Source organism: Chelon labrosus, assembly GCF_963514085.1.
Source record: "Chelon labrosus genome assembly, chromosome: 2".
In the NCBI taxonomy this organism is placed as follows: domain Eukaryota; kingdom Metazoa; phylum Chordata; class Actinopteri; order Mugiliformes; family Mugilidae; genus Chelon; species Chelon labrosus.
In genome coordinates this window covers 33,306,795-33,318,167 of record NC_140338.1, presented here as the reverse complement: position 1 = coordinate 33,318,167, position 11,373 = coordinate 33,306,795, and positions in this window count along the sequence as shown.

The following is an 11,373-nucleotide window of genomic DNA, read 5'->3' as shown; positions in this document are numbered from 1 at the left end:
AGTTTGAAAAGATGTTATATGTAGCACACTCCATATTTAATATACATAATATTTATAATACAAAATTTGCAAAGCCAAAAAGCTCTGATGGTCCTTTATCAAAGTTGACTTAAATTCAATAAAAATAACAGTTAAGATGTGCAGTTTATTTAAATACTGTATAACAATAACTTTCATCTGGGAGCTGTAAAAAGAGCACTTGATCTCATGGTTGTCACACAACAAAAAGTCAACAAGTACATCAAGTACAAACACTTCAAACAATCCAGAGTGACAGACAGAACTCAAAATATTCTTCAATTTCACAATCACGGAATCTACAGGTTAAACTTTTCTTTTGCATTGTGAAACTAGAGATTTCTGAAACAAATATAAAGCTAGCTAGACCTCCTCACCAGCCACACTGACTGTTTGAAAATACTCTGACTCTGTGTCCCAGTGACTGACAAGAATACAACATGATTTTTGCATCATGCGCCATCGCTCTCCTCTGTTTGGTGTGTGTGAGCCATTCAGCTCCTCTGGCCTGCGAAGAGTTGGTTCGGCCCTTGGATCACTTGGATCTTCGTCAACTGGAAGGAAAATGGGCGTTAGTTGCAGGCAGTCTGAGCCACCTACCGTTCCTGGAGGTCTTCAAAAAAAGAGACAGCGCCACAGTTAATTTCTCCAGCAACACCAGTGACACTAACATTTCCTATGCTCGTAGCATCCGCTTAGATGGCAAGTGTCTGTACAGTTCCTATAACATCACCCTGGAAGGCAGCAGCTTCACCTATGACGGGACAGATAAAAGAAACCTCAGTGCAAGTTTCATTCATACATCTTGTCGTGACTGCATGCTGATGCGTATGGACAATCATGCGGGGAAGAAGCAGCATTTTTACCTGTTCAGCAGGAGGAGACAGCTGGAGCAGACGGAGACGGAGGAGTTCACAGCTCAGGTGGAGTGTCTGAACATGCCTCCACCTGCTGTGATGGATCCTACGAAGGAGCTTTGTCCTGATGAGATAGTCAGTAATCCAGCAACACAAGAAGAAGAGAAAACAGAGAATCAGAAAGATGAGAGACAGTGAAAAGACACATTGTGTCAGTATCCATGTACTTCATATTAATTGATTGTATGTATTGTGTTACTGTGCAGACACAACCATCATGTACAGAATGAAAACATTTTCATGCCGTGCTGTAATTATAAATAAACTCATTTTAAGTAGCAACTTTTTAGAGTTTGTTTCAGCTCATTTTAAGCTCTGACTTTCATCTGATGCATTGCGTAACTGACACAAAGGGAGCCTGTCCTTGAGTAAGGGGATCATTTACAAGATTGCAAACTGACGATCTGTTTGGAAGATTTGAACTCCGGATTTCACATTTTTTAGACTTGGAAAAAAAATATGATCTGAAAGTGACAAAATAAGTGACTCAAGGCTGTATGAAAATTAGATGTGAATCTGAAAACACAAAATATGCAACTGACAAATTGAGAACTCAAAATATAAATTAAAGTAAAAAATGTAAATGATGCTTAATATTACCCTACAATTACTTTTAGTGTGGGTACAATGTTGTATTTTTCAAGTTCAAGATCAAAATGTGAGTTTCAATTTGACTTTTTGACTTGGATTTGGCTTCATACAAAAAAAATGTAATTTAAAAAGTTATGCTGACTCAAATGTTTTAATTGTCTGAAAAAATATATTGATATACCATAAGAATACAGCTTTTAGTACATATATGATCCAGTGTCTTTCTTATCTGACTTTATCACCTTTGTCAGTTTATTCATATGAATATGATTTATAAGAGGTGTTGAACCATATATCTAGTAATACCCATGTTTCCTGAAGGCAACGTGTCCCTCATGGTTCCACGCCCCTCTATCGATATATACCATTCCCCCCACGCCAAATCAAGGCAAAAAGAGAGGAACTGAAAAAAAAAGTGTTGTATTTTTCAAGTTCAAGATCAAAATGTAAGTTTTCAATTTGACTTTTTGACTTGGATTTGGCTTCATACACTGCCCTCTGGCACTGACAGTGTTACATAACTGGAGGTTTGTAATCCAACTAAACAGTGGTATACTTACCACCATGTTCACACATACATACATATAATATAACAGTTACTACGATTGCAAACTGACAATCTGTTTGGAAGATTTGAACTCTGGATTTCACATTTTTTAGACTGCATTTGCTTGAGACTAAACTTGCCTTTAACTGTGAAATTTAGAGAAGAAACTATAACAAAAAATGATAATTGCTGGCTGAACAAGTAGAGCTGATTTACAATGTGAAAGTCTGTTAAATGTTAAAAGGCTTTGATTTGTCAGAGTGAACGTGCTTCTCATTTCCAGCCAACAACTGTGGACTTTGTAATCTGTGGTTATCCAACGTCATGAGACACCAATGTGTCAGCTTTATATAAAATGAGAACCCTTATAGAGGGTCTTGAAAAGGACACATATTAAGGTTACAGGCATGATAGAAAGTGAGGAGTGTGGCAGTAGTTACTCAGCCAGGTGTAAAAATTATATATGTTGATAATGTCTGGTGTCATGTTGGTTCCACTTGCATCAGTTAGCGTCATCTTAATAAGAATTTATACTTACATAAAACACAGCTCAGTTTTGCTCAGTGGAAATTATTGTCTGGACTGTATGATTTAAATCCAGCCTTATTTTATCTTCAAAGTTATTTGCCCCTTAAATGACAGTGTATATATGAAACATGAAGGTTTTAAATTTAGGTTTAATTAAAATAAAAAAATAGTGAATGACACAATAGATTATTTTATTACAGTATTTAAACCAAGGAATGAGTCAGTAAATTAATACAATAGTGCTTGCAGAGACTAAAGAAAATAAACACAACAAAATCTGTTCTACTCTTATTTTAGAATATAATTTATTCTATTGTTGCCATGCATCCTTTTGAAGCATTTACATCATAAAAAATATATTCATGTACTTTTTTAACTTAAGTAAAAATAAACCAGTCAGTAAATATATGCCTACAGTTAATGACATGCCCTTTTACAGTTTACACTAAAACTTGAGATAATTCATTCTTTACTATTTGCTTGTTGGAAAGGTGATTAAAAGAACACCATCTTCTTTAGAGATTGAATGGCTGGTATTAGAGAGCTAGCATGAATCCAGACAAACTCAGCGTGTTGTGTTTCTGATTACTGAGTGTTACCTCTGCAGATCTGCTCCACATTGATTAACAGTTAATCATCAACTTCCACAGTTCCACATAGATGGCACACATCAAACTCTTCATTCAGTCAGTCACACCTAAGTGGGGGTCAAACTTCAAGCCAGAGAATTTTTGACTCGACTGTGAATCACAATTTTTCAGTCATTCATTTTCTGTAACCGCTTGTCCTCTGGAGGGTCGCTGGAGGAGTAGAGCCTATCCCAGCTGTCATTGGGCGAGAGGCGGGGTACACCCTGGACAGGTCCCAAGTCCATCGCAGAGCTAACACAGAGAGACAGACAACCATTCACACTCAGGTGCACACCCATTCACGCACTCACTCACTCACTCACTCATCTTCTGTAACCGCTTGTCCTGTGAAGGGTCAGGGGAGGAAGCTGGAGTACCCGGAGAGAACCCACACAGACACAGGGAGAACATGCAAACTCCACACAGAAAGGACCCAGTTGGCCCATGGATTCGAACCCACCACCACACCACTGTGCCCACTGCCGCCCTAAATGATAATTTTGTTCAAGAAATTTTATTACTAAATAAACTGACAACTGACAATTTTATTCTCAATATGGAGAGATCAGACAGAACAAATGCTACATATTACTTTAACTTTAAAACAGTAAAAGATAATGTTGCATTTGATTAATAGATAGAAATCATAGAGTAACTCTTGATATAATATGCTATCCCTCATGGTATCTCAATAGTAATTCTGCAATGTTTAATACCCCGCAAGACCATCCACGACAATAACTGTGCAACTGAAGAAGATAAATACCTGTAAAAATGCAGAAAGCAGGAATTATTTATTTGTTACCTGGATTGCACTGTGGTGTCAAGTTGACAGAATTTGACAACTTTGATGGAACCTGTTCATGTACAAAACAGTGCATCTCCAGTAGCTAGCTATACTGTTTTAGTGTGTCAGTAGACAATTATTCCCGTCTTTGTAAGGACAATTTACACATAAAAGGCCGCCTGTTTGGTATTGCTGTCGATCAACCCAAAACCCATGGCTCGAGGGTGAATTCTCATGTGATTTTGTAATTTCACAAATCTCTCTGAGAGTCCAAGGTAACGTATTAGTGGTTCTCTCCACCAGAAGATTCCACAGATAATATGTAATGTGGCGATATATGTTAATTGTATGTCAGTGGCAATTATATGCCAACTGCTATTGTCTACTTAACTTTCATTAGACAATTCCTACACATCTTGCAGTTTTTGGACATTTTGTCATTGTAAAAGCTGATATGAGCCCAGACTTTAGACTTAAAAGGTAACAGTGATCTGTTTTCCAGTGTGCTGTGACTCTTATAATTCAAATTGGTTGGAACAACTCAAAGTGTTTGTCGGGCCTGCATGTTGCATAAAAATGACAACTTTTGGTGCAAGTGTATCAGTAACACTGGTGGTATAGTCTATTAGTAATTAATATTTTGTCCTGTCCCTGTAATGAACCTATCACTCAAGTAGGAGGCAGCCAGAGATGGGAATAGCCTGTGTAAACGATCAATAGTCACAGTACACAAAACCTTATTTTTTTAGCGATTTCATAATCACAGAAACCCCAGGTTAAATGTGGACCCTGCTCTCTGGTATTTTTAGTGTTGTGAAACTGAACATTTCTGACAAAGTATATAACCTGAAAGCCACATTGTTGAGAAACCTATCATTCCAACAACATCCTGCAAACAAAACAATGGACAGCATTTCTACATACATAGCCATGCAAGCTCTGTGTGCCACTGTTCTCCTTTGCTTGATGTCTGTGGGCCATTCAGCTCCTATGGCATGTGAAGACTTGATCCAGCCTCTCAACTTGAGTCAACTTGATCTCCATCACTTAAAAGGCAGACGGGCTATGGTTGCAGGAAGTCTGAGCCACCTACCATTAATGGAACGATTAAGACTCAGAGACAGCGCCACCGCTGACTTCTCCAGCATCAGTGAAACCAACATCTCCTTCAGTCGCAGCATGCGTTTAAATAACGAGTGTCACTATGCATCTTACAGCATCTCCCTGGAAGGCAGCAGCTTCACCTTTGACAACGACAATGTCACAACAACCTTCATCCGCACATCCTGCCCTGACTGCTTACTGCTGAGCTTTGATGTGGAATCCGGGAAGCGGCAGCATTTCTACCTGTTCAGCAGGAGGAGACAGCTGGACCAGAGAGAGCTTGAGGAGTTCACCGCTCAGGTGGAATGTCTGAAAATGCCTCCACCTGCTGTGATGGATCCTACAAAGGAGCTTTGTCCTGAAGAAATGACTAGCAATACAACAACTCTAACTGAAAGTGAAAAACAAACGGACAGGAGCACTGAACGATAGTGACAGGATAATTTCTCACACAGATTTGAGAAATGAAAAGTCAAGTAAATGGATATTACTTTTTCTTTCAATCAATGTAACATTTACAGAAAAGTTTTTTTAAAAAACTTATTTTGAAAGAAGCAATTGTGCTGCAAATTTTGTTTCCATGATTTGAAAAACAGATGCAATTTAACACAAACCCAACACAACACAACTTTGACAAACCAAGGAAAAATACTAACAATTCAATTACAATAAAATGTTGTAATGTAACTTTATTTGTACATAATGTGACTTTATTGGCCCTGAAAAAATATTTCTGTGTTTATGTTAACCATAGTTTTATGAAAAGTTAGTCCCTCAGTGCCATACTGGCCTCCTCAGTCCATGTCCTCACATACCTTTTGGTAGGTGGTTGTTTGTTTACCATAGGTATGTAGGCAGGGAGCATATGAACCAGGTTGTGGTCAGAACGGCCCAGTGAGGGGAGGAGTGAGGAGCTGTATACATCCTTGATGTTTGCATACAGCAAGTCCAGTGTCCTATTGTCCTTGGTGTTGCATTTAACATATTGGGTGAATGTGGGGAGAGTGGAGGACAGGGGGGCATGGTCGAAGTCACCGGAGATCAATAGCAGGGCCTGGGGGTGCGATGTCTGGATCTGTGATACAACATTGTGTAGGACCTTGCAGGCTGCAATGGTGTCGGCATTTATGCCAACACTGTGTTCACACCTTGTAAAGTAAGATCAACCGTCTGCATCAGTTCCGAAACAGCTTTTTTTCTTTCACCTCCATCTAGATATTTTTGAGCAAAGGCTGTGTGCTTATTCTGGAAATGTCTTGCGACATTTGACTTTTTGTTGTTTCCTAATTTCTCATGACATATTAAGCATACTGCTAAACCAGTCTTGTCAGCAGAGAAAACAGATGAATCTGCCCATGTACCATTAAACGTTCTGTTTTCTTCAGACACTTTTCTTTTCTTAGATTTATCCATACTTGGCCTACCTGGGTTCAAAAAAGTTCAAGAAATCACACGCCGGCAGGTGTCGCAGATAGGCGGTTGTGACGCATATCACGAGCGACGAAAAATTGAACACGTTTTATTTTGATTTTACAAGATCACCATAATCTTTAAATTTAGAATTACATTTTAAAGACTAACGAAGTAAAAAAAAAAATAAATAAATAAAAAATACTCACCACCAGAGCCGCGGGTTGCCGACACTTGCTCTAGGCGAATGCTGTATTCACACTACTGGCAACAAAACAACAGGTTTCAGTGGAAGCTAGTGATATGAAGCTTCAAACTGATCCCCAACAACTGTCACTGCATGACAAATCAGTGTTAAGCTGGTCAGATAATGTAGCTGGCAACTTTGTAACAACACTACAAGCAACAATATTTACAAAACAGCCAAGCAGGGTTGGCTACATTGGCTATATTTTGCTCAGCTACTTGTCAAAGTTTATGAATATTGTAATTTGTTCAAATATGACAGAAACACATAAGATTTGCTGACGGGAAAATTGTGGCTTGTCATATGACTGGTACGCATTGAAAATGACTCGTAGCCTGTTGCTTTTCTGGCGGTGGTGCAACCACAGCATGATGCTACAGCATGGCCAGTTCTCTTTCATAGCATTTGTTTCGTGTCTCACTATGGGAACGCCTCCCCATCAGAACCTCAAATCACATTACGCCAGCCCTAAGACTGGCTCCTGTAGCATCTTTGGCCCCCTATATAATAGACTGGCGTAGCATTAATCGTCATTCAAAAACCTCTTCTCGCTTCTCACACAAGCCTGTGGATAACTATGCTGTTTGGATGCTAAGCTAAACTGTCCACAGGTCTGAGTGCACCACTTGGTCACTGGGCGCTTCGTTCCCAATTATATGGTTACGCTTTAGCTGACGAGAAGCCGCTATCCCACAGGGAGGACTGGGCTACAACACCTGGGCTGAGCTGGGCAGATGCAAATCCAGAGCCACTTGAACTGGTCTTCCCATCACAAGATGCAAACGTGGGATGCGAGGGCATCGCCACACACATTCCATCCTGGAGGGAAATGTGACAATGAGGAGTCAGCCAACTCGGAACTCCTGCTGTCCGATGACTAGGACGAGGAATCCACCTGTCGCGCTGGCTAGCTATTTCATCGCGCCATATTGGTTTTGACGGAAAGACGGCGAGTTTCATGAGAGGCGCGCATTGTAAATTGCCTATGAATAGGCCACTTGCTCCTTCATGGGATCTTGGAACTGTACTTGACGCTCTGTCCTGTTCCCCTTTTGAGCCTCTGGAACAGGTGAAGCTGAAGATGTTGTCACTGAAGACAGCATTACTGTTGGCTTTAGCCTCCACTAAGCATCTGGTTGCATTTCACCCTCTGCCCTTCTCGTCTGAGGACCATCGACATTTGCATACTCTGTGTTCAGTTCGTGCGTTGCAAATTTATCTGGACAGGACTCTGGGTTTTAGACAAAGTGACCAATTATTTGTGTCCTGGGCAAAGCCACATGTGGGCAGACAAGTGTCCAAATAACGTCTTTCCCACTGGATAGTGGGGGCTATTGCCCTGGCTTATACCAGCAAGAGTCGTCAACCCCCTGCTGGTCTGCATACTCACTCTACCAGGGGTCTAGTAACGTCCTGGGATCTCTTTAAGGGAGTTTCCATTCAAGAGGTCTGTGCAGCTGTATGCTGGGCCTCGACCCACACTTTTGTAAGGTTTTATAGTTTGGATGTTACAGCACCAACACATTCGGTCCTTGGTGCAAGTCCTTTTTAGAGTGTTGCATCCTACTTGTGAAGTGCAGGCATGTCTGGCAATCCGAGAGTCAGGATTGCCTGATAAGCATGAATGAGTGTCTCACCAGACCCCCTCCTTGCTATGGAAGCGAGGAAGAGGTGAGCTTGTTTTGGATGATGATTAGCTCTATGCCATTCTATTATATAGAGGGAGGGCCTCGGACCCTCCTGGCATAGACACCACAGGAGCCAGCCTATTAGGGTTGGCGTAATGCCATTTGAGCTTCTGATGCGGTCACGCAGAAGGCGTTCCCATAGTGAGGCAATCATACCGTATCAGAGAACCAGGGTTATAGTCACAAGCTTAAGTTACACTGTCAGCGAGTCATCATTGAAAGGTCATTGAGAGGTCGCTGACATTGTTGTTGACGTCGTTCGTTTAAACCTTAGCTGGTGAAACAAGCCTGTTTGATTGGGCGACACTTCACTGTCACTAGAGTGATAATAAAATAATAAAAAGATTATTATGGATATGTAGAAATCTAATTTTTCTTTTATGTACTGAAAGACTTTTACACTGTGTCTGTATGTTGGCATTTTGAGCCTTTCTTAGCTCAAACCTGAGATTTGAAATACGCACAGTTGGACTTCATTAAGACTGGCTGAAATGTGTGATCACATAAACTGAAATACCTGAATCTGAAATACTTGAAATAAACCAGTCAACAGTGTGTACTGTCTATATCTTTTCAGTTTTTAAAATGAGTCCTCCTATTTTTACCAGTTAATTCCAACAATTCCCCATATCTAGTAAAAGATTCAAGATGGTGATGAGACAAACACACTATAACTACAACTACTGCTGTACTACTCTATCTACTCCACTTCAGCATATTACTACCGAATACAAAAAGGTTTTCTAAACAGAGGATATATAGGATCTACAAGTGGAACTATACAATGAATGTACACTGCTATTGATATATACAACTGTACACTGTATAAGAGACAAACACAGTTAATACAGTATTAGTTGTCTCAGTACTCAGACTGTTCCTTTCTTTCGCAATCACAAAATAAACAGAAAAAGAGGACAGAATTGTGAAACCGGATCTTTCAACTGACTATAAAAACAGCCACGCTGCATAACCATTATCATTTTGAGAATACATTGTGACACTGCCTGCAAACACTGCAACAGATAGCATATTTCAAAGTACAGAGACATGTTTGCTGCATATGTCATCGTTCTCCTGTGCTGGCTGTCTGTGAGCCATTCAACTCCTTTGGCTTGTGAACATTTGGTCCAGCCTTTGGATCAACTGACCGCTCATCATCTGGAGGGCAGATGGGCTTTAGTTGCAGCCAGTCTGAGTGATCCAGCAAACGTGGAATCCTTAAAGCGGAGAGACAGCGCCATCATTATGTTTACCAGTTACAGCAACACTTCGGAAATGCTCTTCACACGCAGTTTCCGTTTTGGTGACAGCTGTCAACATATGCTGTCCAACGTCACACTGGAAGGCAGCGGCTTCGCCTTTGAACAGTTCAACGTGACTGTGACTCTCCTCTCCACATCTTGCCAGGACTGCGCAGTCATGATGTTCAACAAAGAGTCAAAGAAAACTCAGCGTTTGTACCTGTTCAGCAGGAGAAGAGCGGTGGAGGAGAAGGAGATGGAGGAGTTCAGGGCCCAGTCTGAGTGCCTTAGCATGACTCCACCGGTTGTGATGGACCATACCAAAGAGCTTTGTTCAGAGGAGATCCCCAGCGAGGATAGAGAGGCACAATAGGCCCAAGAGACTCCTGGTCATGATATAATGTCACATAGGGTAAATAAATGCTAATGAATTATCAGTGAAAGCCTTGGGCAAATGCTATATTGTGATATTCATTGGTTTTAGTGACAGAAAAAGCCTTCAGATTTCCAAAATAACATGGCTGTACTGGATTAATTTAATGGATTAATTTACTTTTATTTAAGCAAGCAGTACTCTCCAACTGAATTTTTGTATCACCACCAGAAGAGAGGAGAGATAACTGAAAGCGTTCAGTACGTGGACACTGATTTGTTTTGTAGGATTTGATCTTTATTAAATGCAAATGCTTACTAGCTTTTGGCTTGCATTTTATTTGCAAAAATAAAACAGTTTTTGTCACATCATAGTGGGATTTTCATATTTATTCTCGATTTTGCAGTTTTCATAGCAAAAAATAAAAAAAAAAAATTGTGGAAAACACAACTACTTGTTTTCTTAGATCAGGAAATTTCTGAATTTTCATAATCCAAATTTGGTTTGAGGATAGAGTTGAGTCGTGAAATTGTTATATCAGCCAACCATTCTGTACATGTTTTATGCACTTTTGTGACATACTGCAGTACTAACTTGAACCCCTTTTGAACCCCTTTTCATACCTTTCTTTGGTTTTATTGTATATTATGAGGAATGTATCAGCATATAAAGTTCACTTTTTATTCCAGGACAAACACAGAATTTTTGGTCAACTCTTTCTTTAAAAAAACACGATGGAAAAACAAATTCAGCCTCATCATCTTTATTCAACATCCCTGCAAATGGACTCACAAGAAAATGACAGTTACAAAAATTAACTACATAGTTCCAGTCAAATAAAAGGGACTCTGCTCTTGCACATTTCTAGCATTTTACATTTATTATTTAAACTATAATCCCATACAAGCTTTTTAGTGGTATCAATTCTAGCTACAATGCAACTGAGCCCCTCTACCTCTTACACAGAGCCCACTCGCATCTGGACAAGGGAAAAGGCACTGTTCCTGGACTTTTCGAGTGCCTTCAAAAGGAAAGGGACTGAAAGACAGGGGGGGCAGCCGGTTTTCCTGAATTCCTGATTCTCTGACTCTCTGACCTTTCTTAATAATCTGCAGTAATAGGGTGCAATAATAATGTGCAGTTGGTATTTTTCTCGCTAAGAATGTGCAATAAACAAACCATGTGCAATCACAATATTTATGCAATAACACACAAACTATGTACAGTCACAATATTTATTATCATTATTATTATTATTATTATTATTATTATTATTCTTTTCTGGGTGTT